Raw genomic sequence first — 9,982 nt, 5'->3', positions numbered from 1 at the left:
TTCATGTTTATGACGAGTGCTTGGCGTGTCCGGTGAAGATAGGTGATTGGATTATGCCGATCAGCCTATTGGTGTTAAAGCATATGTAGGGTTTCGATGTAATCTTGGGGATCAACTGGCTCTCCAAGTATTACGCGGTCATCGATTGTGAAAGTAAGGTGATCACATTCCGTGAACCTAATCAAGAAGAATTAGTATACCGGGCGTGTAAAGGCTCGCGCTTCGCGGCGACCGTATCGGCGGCGAGGGCGAGAAAAATGATAAAGGGTGGATGTGTAGCCTACTTGGCGACAATGGTAGAAGCCCAAAAGGAGCACCCGGAACTTGAGGGTATTCGGGTAGCATGCGAGTTTCTGGATGTATTTTCGGCGGAGTTACCGGGATTGCCACCGGACCAGGAAGTCGAGTTCATCATTGATTTTATTCCCGGGGCGAAGGCTCCGCATAGAATGGTACCGGTGGAGCTTAAGGAGCTCAAGGCTCAGTTGCAAGACTTGCTCGATAAAGGCTTTGTACGGCCGAGCGTGTCTCCGTGGGGAACTCCGATGCTATTTGTGAAGAAAAGGGCGGCACGCTTCGACTTTACGTTGATTATCGCGAGTTGAACAAATGACGATCAAGAACAAGTACCCATTGCCGAGGATTGACGATCTAATCGATCAGTTGCAAGGGTCAAGGGTATATTCTAAAATCGATCTTCAATCGGGGTATCATCAGTTGAAGATACGGCCCAAGGACGGGCACAAAACGGCATACCGTACGCGGTATAGCCATTATGAGTTCACGGTTATGCCGTTCGGGCTTACTAATGCCTCGGCAGCCTTTATGGACTTAGTGAATCGAGTCTTCTGTTCGCTATTGGACTGGTGCATCGCGGTATTCATTGACAACATATTGGTATATTCTCGGACCGAGGAAGAACACGAGGAGCATTTGAGGATCATGTTGGAGACACTTCGAAAAGAAAAGCTATATGCTAAATTAAAGAAATGTGAATTTTGGCTTTCGGAGGTTACTTTCTTGGGTCACGTTATATCCGGTGATGGCATCTCGGTAGATCCAAAAAAAGTTGAGGCAATTAAAGATTCGCCTCGCCCAACAAGTGTAATAGAAATTCGTAGCTTTCTTGGACTTGCGGGCTACTACCAGCGGTTTGTGGAGGGGTTCGTCAAAATAACTACTCCACTAACGCGCCTTACCCACAAAGGGGTGAAGTATGTTTGGAGCCCCGAATGTGAGCGGAGCTTCAAGGAGCTAAAGGAAAGGTTGACATCGACCCCGGTGCTTGCTCTATCGACGCGGGGAGAGACCTTTGTTGTGTACAGTGATGCTTCATATATTGGTCTCGGGTGTGTCCTGATGCAGAATAGCCGAGTTATAGCTTATGGTTCGTGCCAGTTAAAGAGTTATGAAAAGAACTACCCGATCCACAACCTTGAGCTAGCGATGGTTGTCTTCGCGCTAAAATTGTGGAGGCATTACCTATACGGTGAGCATTGTGAGATCTACACGGACCATAAGAGTCTCAAATACTTGTTCACCCAAAAGGAGTTGAATATGCGACAGCGGCGGTGATTGGAGTTGCTAAAGGACTATGATGTCACTATTCTATACCACCCCGGAAAGCAAATGTCGTGGCCGATGCTCTAAGTTTGTCGGCGAAAAATTTGGCGGCGGGGATTACACCCCAACCGGCATTGCAAAAGGAGATGCAACGGTTTGGTCTTCAGGTTGTGGCACCGGGAGTGCCGACAACACTTGCCACGTTGATTGTGCAACCAACCTTATTGGAGAGGATTAAAAAATTGCAAGTTTCTGATGAATATCTCCAAAAGGTGCGGGGTAAAGTTAAGAGTGACAGTGCCGATGAATTTGGCATTGGGACCGATGGCGCACTACGATTTCAGAATCGTTGGTGTGTGCCCAAGAACGATGATCTTCAGAGGTCGATTATGCAAGAAGTGCACCAATCTTCCTATAGCATACACCCGGATGGCACTAAAATGTATCAAGACTTGAAGCTACATTATTGGTGGTCGGGCATGAAAAAGGACATAGCGGAGTTCGTGGCACAATGTCTCACGTGCCAACAAGTAAAGGCAGAACGGCGATTCCCGGCAGGGAAGTTACAAAGTCTATCTATACCCGTGTGGAAGTGGGAAGATATTGCTATGGACTTTGTGACCAGGTTGCCTAGATCCCAAGGTGGACATGATGCGATTTGGGTAGTTGTGGACCGGTCAACGAAATCGGCACACTTTTTGCCGATCCACACTACTTGGTCTGGAGACAAGTTAGCTTAAGTATATCTCGACGAGGTTGTGAGGTTTCATGGGGTTTCGGTGTCAATTGTATCGGATCGAGACCCTAGGTTCACGTCTCATTTTTGGAAGACAAGATGCATTCGGCACACGGCTCGACTTTAGTACGGTATTTTATCCTCAAAGTGACGGTCAATCGGAGAAGACTATTCAAATACTTGAGGATACGCTTCGAGCTTGTGTACATGACTTCAAGGACGAATGGCATGATCACTTACCAATGGGGGAATTCGCGTATAATAATAGCTATCAAGAAAGCATCGCGATGGCGCCATTCGAGGCCCTTTATGGAAGGAAGTGTCGTTCACCGATTCATTGGAGCGATGTGGGCGAGAGAGTTGCTCTTGGCCCCGAGGTTGTTCGAGAGGCGGAGGAGAAAGTTCGTCTTGCCCGACAAAGACTTGCGACGGCACAATCTCGATACAAGAGTTATGCCGACAAGTGAAGAAAGGACATAGAGTTCGTGGTGGGAGACCGCGTGTTTCTAAAGGTATCGCCGATACGGGAAGTTAAACAGTTCAGTGTCTGGGGGAAGCTATGTCCCCGATATGTCGGACCATTTGAGGTTTTGGAATGAGTCGGCGCGGTGGCTTATAAAGTAGCATTACCACCGAGACTTGCGGGAGTGCACGATGTATTTCATGTATCCAATCTCCGCAAGTATGTTCATGATCCGGAGCATATTCTCTCATATGTGCCGATTGAGCTTCAAGAGGATATGACTTACGAGAAGTTCGCGGCGTATATCGTTGATCAGGAGGTGAGAAAACTACGAAACCGTGAAATTCCGTATATTAAGTTCCATTGGAGCGAACACGACGATAGGGAAGAGACTTGGGAGCTTGAGGACATGATGAGAGAGCGTCATCCCAATCTCTTTGGAAATCTGGATTAAGATATGGATCTAGATTTTAGTTAAGTAGTTTCGCGAACGAAACTAATGTTAAGAGGTGGAGAATGTAATATATTGACACCTCGATAGCGATTATCGAACTTTAGCCAAATTGGTTAAAGAACCGAGAGAAATGGTTGGACAAGTTCTATATAGCATTCCAACAGTGTTGGAAGGGTTAAAGAAGAGCTTAAAAGAGTTAGAAATGTTTTAGCATTGTTCGGTGCGAAGTAGAATCGAAACAACACGAAAAACTGCAGTCTGGGCAAAGTGTACCGGTACAACATTGATGTTGTACCAGTACAAAACGGCTGACTGAGAGGAAGCTGCTCTCGAGTTTGCCTCTGCGCGATCGTGTAACCGGTGACAGGATGAAGTATACCGGTACACTTTGGTCTGGCAGCAACTTTGAAGTCTGTTGCAAATAAGAATTGTTGGGGGGCCTAGCTGCAATTGTGACACACTATATATGACCCTATCCCTCCCCTTTCTTCACAGCAGTAAGGATATCTCTCTCTCCCTCTCATTTTCTCTCCCTCTCTCCCTCTAGAAGCTTTGCACCAAGGCAAAGGAGAAGGAGAAGAAGGCTTGGAGGAGATATTTTGGAGGTCTAGAAGGCTTTAGAAGCTCTCCATCAAGGTCAATTGCATAAGGAAGGCGCAACCACTCTATTAGCATGACATGCTGCGGAGTAAAGATGGGGTTCGGCCCAATAACTGTCAAGTGAGGGACCCAATGACGGCTTTACTTACGCATTTGAATGGTGGGTCTGACTTAACAAAGGAATGGGGCCAATAACTGTTAAGTGAGGCCTACAAGACTTAGAGACCGATCACTGCAATTTACTTGAGAAGCATTCGACAAGAGTTGTCCACTCATCGGTTTGCATATCACCAATAACTATTAGGTGAGGTAGTACGTTAAACTGGTGGGACCGCAGTACCCACTTGAAACCTTTTATCGCGTTGGGTTTCCGTTTCTCTACCCGAGGAGTCTAAGAGACTCGAGAAAATAGTGGGAGGCTAAATTTGTTTTTAAAATCCCTAAAACAAATTTTCAAAACAAATATAAATATCTAACTTGAATCTTTACTCTCTGCAAAGTAAATGTCTGCTTCCAATTATCTCTCTCGTATTCTCGACACAAAATCTTTAACTAAAACTAATTATAAAGACTCGCTAAGGAACTTAAAAATAATTTTAAATTCCAAGAAGCTCTGCAATGTTCTCAACCAAGAAAACCTCACCAAACCGTCCAATAACTGCACAAAGGGCAGTTTGTTCATAATCATTGTTCGACAATGATCAAAGATGTCGAGGAGCTTGAGAAGCTCGGCGTGAAAATGGACAAGGAATTGCAAGTTGATCTGATCCTACAATCCCTTGCTGTATTATATGGACAGTTTATTGTAAACTATAAATAAAATTGACTGCACCAACGTAGAGTTATTGAACATGTTGGTTACAACAGAGAGGACTTTGAAAAGTTCAAAGGGCACGTTTCTTGCTGTGGAGCAGGCTTCCTCTTCCAAAAGAACGTCTAATTGGAAGAAGAAACTTATGAAGAAACAAAAGACGGCGAACAAGCCCAAGAGGGTAGCTCCTAAGAAAAAGGCCGCTAACAAAGAAAAATGTTTCCACTGCAATGTTGATGGTCATTGGAAGAGGAACGACCTGTCTACCTGGAGAGCTTGAAGAATAAGATGAAGGACACACCTTCGGAAGGTATGTCAGACTTGCTCGTAATAGAAACTAACCTTACGGTTTCCTCTACTTCTAGTTGGGTTATAGACTCTAATTTTAGTGCTTTGTATACTTCAATGTAGAGTCTAAAGAAAAGTAGAGGGCTTAGGGAAGGTGTACTGACCCTACGGGTGGGCAACGGGGCAAGAGTTGCTACTATGGCTACTGGCACCTATCATTTGCGACTACTGTTAGGATATGTTTTATTACTTAAAGACTGTTATTACGTACCTGTTGCTGGCAGAAATTTAATTTCTGTTTCTTTTTTAGTACAGGACGGTTATAATTTTAATTTTGACTACTGCATAATTTATTTTAGAAATAAAATTATTGGCCATGGTTTTATGATTGACAGTTTTTATCATTTACATATGGATGTATCTATAAATATTTCTGAGCAAGTAGTGACTGCTGTTGGGTCTAAAAGACCTAGAGATGAGATGAACCTAAAGTATATGTGGCACCTCAGGCTTGGTCAAATTGGAGAAGAAAGGATCAATAAATTAGATAAAGATGGACTTCTCGACTCATTGACTTCAGAATCTTATCCGGTTTGTGAATCTTGTCTTTAATAAAAATTGACTAAATTACCCTTTGGGGGAAAGGGCCACTGAGATACTTTACTTTATAACCTTTACCGATGATTATTCACGGTATGGGTATGTGTATCTTATGAACACTATGTGAGGCCTTTGAAAAGTTCAAAGAATTCAGATATGAAGTAGAAAAGCAAACTAAAAAATCCATCAAGGTTCTTCGATCAGATCGAGAAGGAGAATACCTTAGTGGGGAGTTCCTAAATTATCTCAAAGAAAACGGCATAGTCTCACAGTGGACTCCTCCGGGAACACTTCAACTCAATAGGGTGTCAGAATGGAGAAACCGAACCTTATTGGATATGGTTCGATCCATGATGAGCTTCACTGATCTTCCTTTATTTCTTTGGGGGCATGCTTTGCTTACCGCAGTTTACTTGTTAAAATAGAGTCCCCTCTATGTCTGTTCCTAGCACACTGTATGATATATGGCATAGTAAGAAACCAAGTCTTGGTCATATCAAGATTTGGGGATGTCCGGCCTATGTTAAGCGTCTACAGGTGGACAAGTTAGAGGCTAGGTCTGAGAGGGCTCGTTTTATTCGATATCCTAAAGAAACTTTAGGTTACTATTTTTATATCCCAGAGAATCACAATGTAGTTGTGAGCCGACATGCTATTTTCTTGGAAAAACAGTTTATTCAAGAAAGAGCTAGTGGGAGAAAAATTGAGCTTGAAGAGAGAGTCTCTGAAGAGCAACGAGTCATCAAACCTACAGAACCTATTCAAGCTGAACGAGTACATGTGTAGTACCTCTTCCACCTCGTAGGTCAAGTAAAATCTCCTATCCTCCTAAAAGATACTTAGATATTGTTACAGAGGAAGTAGAGAAAATGTTCCTCATGGAAGATAGGGAACATGAAGATGATCCAAAAACCTACAACGAGGCGATGTCTGACATCAATTCTGAGAAATGGCTGGATGCTATGAAGTCAGAAATTGACTCAATGCATTTCAACCAGGTTTGAATTTTGGTAGACCCACCAGAAGGTATAGTACCTATCGGGTGTAAATGGATCTACAAAAGAAAGGTATGTTCAGATGGAAAGGTGGAGACCTATAAAGCAAGACTGGTTGCAAAAGGTTATAGTCAACGCGAAGGCATTGACTATCAGGAGACCTTTTCACCTGTGGCCATGCTTAAATCCATTCGAACACTGTTTGCCCTTGCAGCATACTATGATTATGAGATCTGGCAAATGGATGTGAAAACTGCCTTCCTAAATAGATATCTTGAAAAAGATATCTATATGGAGCAGCCTCTGGGTTTCACTTTCGGTTACGAAAGTCACAAAGTATGCAAGTTGCAACGGTCCATTTATGGACTTAAGCAAGCATCTCGGACTTGGAATACTCATTTCGATGACGTGATTAAATCATTTGATTTCGTTAAGAATGAGGAGGAACCATGTGTTTATAAGAAGGTCAGTGGGAGAGATGTCACATTCCTCGTATTGTACGTGGATGACATTCTCCTAATTTGGAATGACATTTCAATGCTGTCTTCAGTTAAGATGTGATTGTCTAAAGAATTCTCCATGAAAGATTTAGGAAAAGTATCCTATATTTTGGGGATAAAGGTCTATAGAGATAGATCTAAAAGGATGCTAGGCCTCTCACAGAAAATGTACATAGAGGAGGTCCTGAAGAGGTTCGGCATGGAAAACTCCAAAAGAGGTCTTTTACCTCTTAGACATGGAATTTATCTCTCTAAGAAAATGTACCCCAATACATTTGAAGAGATTCAACATATAAGATCCCTTATGCCTCAGCTATAGGGAGTCTAATATACGCCATGTTGTGTACACGACCTAATATCGCTCTTGTTGTGAGTGTCACAAGTAGATATCAATCTAATCCAGGCAAGGAGCACTGGATTGCTGTGAAGAACATACTCAAGTACTTGAGAAGGACTAAGAATATATTCTTGGCCTTTGGAGGAGGAGAGTTGAAAATACAAGGATATACTGATTCAGACTTTATGTCTGATGTTGACGATAGAAAGTCTACGTCAGGATGTGTGTTCTTATGCAATGGTGGCTCAGTCTATTGGAAGAGTTCCAAACAACCAATTATTGCTGACTCTATTATGGAAGCAGAGTATATTGCCGCATTTAATGTAGGCCTTCTTATTCATGAAGTTTGTCGCGGAATTAAGTGTGATGCCATCGAATGCCATACCACTATATTGCGACAACAATGGCGCCATAGCCCTAGCTAAGGAGCCCAGGTCTCATCGAAACATATAGAGCGGCGGTTCATATTATACGCGACTACCTCAACAAGAAATATAACGAGATGCAGAGAGTAGACATGGCAGACCCATTGACTAAACTACTTAGCCAGCAGAAAACTGAAGTCCATCTTGAGAAGATGGGGCTTAGGTATATGGCTGATTGGCTTTAGTGCAAGTGGGAGATTGTTAGATGTATGCCCTAGAAGCCAACCAAGCCGACACATGTATTCTTTCTAGGACATAAATTTATATTTGACTTTAAATAGTATGAAAACTTAGGGTTCTTATTTCTATTCATGTTGTGTATGTGTCCATGAATCGTCCAAGGAATTAATAAGATGATGACATATATTCTCAAGAGTTGAGAATTTGAGACATGTGTCATTGGTGGTTAATTCCTAAATGCTCCCGATCAATGGATCATCACGAGGACGGTGATTGATCTGGTGAGATTGGTGCATAAGTCGCTTCCTTTTTAGGTAGACGGTTCTCGAGTCGACAGTGTGGGGACACTGAAGCGAATATGCAAGTGGTTGTTAAAGAACAAGGGTACCGAGCGTGACCAACGCGAAAAGTCACTTGGATGTCTACTCACGTCAGTGACTTACTCAATGTTGCAGTAGTGTAACTGTTACAATATATTTTATCTATATTAGAATGTTACGATATATTTGGATATTGTGTATTATTGCCTTATATAGAGTAGTATCATTGCCTTCTATAGAGTAGGATTATATAGTATGTAATCCTAGTTATACTCTTACTATAGTAGTCATTGTTACTATAGTAAGACAATCTCTTATACTATATATATTCATTAATACAACTCAAGAGGGTATGCACTTTAGCCCTTCTTTCAGTAACTAGTCCTTTGACCTGCGATGCCTCAGCTATTCACAATGTGGTTACTGTAGTTTGACTGTACATACACTTGGTCCCTAGCCATTCGGGTCCTTGCGGTGCATGTTGGCTGCAGCAGGTTCATTGTAGGAATAGGGTGCGCACTTAGATGGAATCTATCTCCCTTGGTAGATAGGGGTGTCAGTCCTATGTGATTTATGAGACCGAGTTTAAAAAATCTTGGCCAGGACAGAGTTAATAGCAGAAAAGGGTTTCCGATATTAAAAACTCGAGTCAAATAAATTTAGCATATGACAGACGATGGGGTTTAACAAGTTATTCCATAACCTCCGTCTAGTCGGGACTCATGATAGAAGGATTATATCACACGGTAACTACACCAAGAGGTTCAATATTCCATTCTACTGGAATGCCACTACATGCTGCTAGGTGTCACTGGTGGATTGTGAGACTCATGAGAATTAACTTAGATGATCGATAATTCTCATTCGGCTGAGTTGGAATTGTTCCGATCCACTGAAAGGAGTTTCAGTGATATTGTTGATAGTGATCAAAATATATCTCACTACCAGATAAAANCCGTTAAAAGATGATTCGAAAAATAATTGTGACTAAATCACTAAAAACAATCAATCTTATTGATCGTTTATAATCTTGATCAAAAATTTAATCGTTAAAAATAATAACTTGATCTCATCAAGATTTGATCTAATCAAATTAGATTTCCCTTCTTTTAGTTAAATAAAAAGTTAAAAAAAAAAATCTGATTTCCGTACGGATACTACAGTAGCGTCCGTACAGACTGCTACAGTAAATCCGTACGGACGCTACAGTAGTGTCCGTACGGTGCTACAGTAATTTTTTTTTTTTTTGATAGCAAACAAGAAACCATTGATTAAATTGTTTGATCAATTCGAACTTTTCGAATTAGCCAAAAACGATGTATAAATCGTTCTACCGGCGAAAAACGGTTTAGAATACCTAAATTTATAATTTTAATCTTAAAAACATGAGGATGGCTCTGATACCACTGTTAGAAAATTGCGTACGGTAAAAACGCAGCGGAAAAAAAAATCAAACAAATTTGATTTTTGAAAACTCTCGAGATCCAATCTCAAAAACCACGCAATTAGGATCCCTCATGTTTTAAAATTAAAGAAGAAAAACAAGATCGAATCTTTACCTTTTTCGCGGATAGATCTTCCCCTCAATTTGATGATCGTGGAATTCGGTTCTCTTGAAGCCGCACACGCGTCCGGCCTCTATAGGTATCCACACGAGGTTCTTGATTTGATCGATGTCCTCACCGGGGTGCTAGCTCCCTTGCAAAAGGA

Source organism: Ananas comosus, linkage group 4, assembly GCF_001540865.1.
Source record: "Ananas comosus cultivar F153 linkage group 4, ASM154086v1, whole genome shotgun sequence".
Lineage (NCBI taxonomy): Eukaryota > Viridiplantae > Streptophyta > Magnoliopsida > Poales > Bromeliaceae > Ananas > Ananas comosus.
This window is presented reverse-complemented; position numbering follows the sequence as displayed.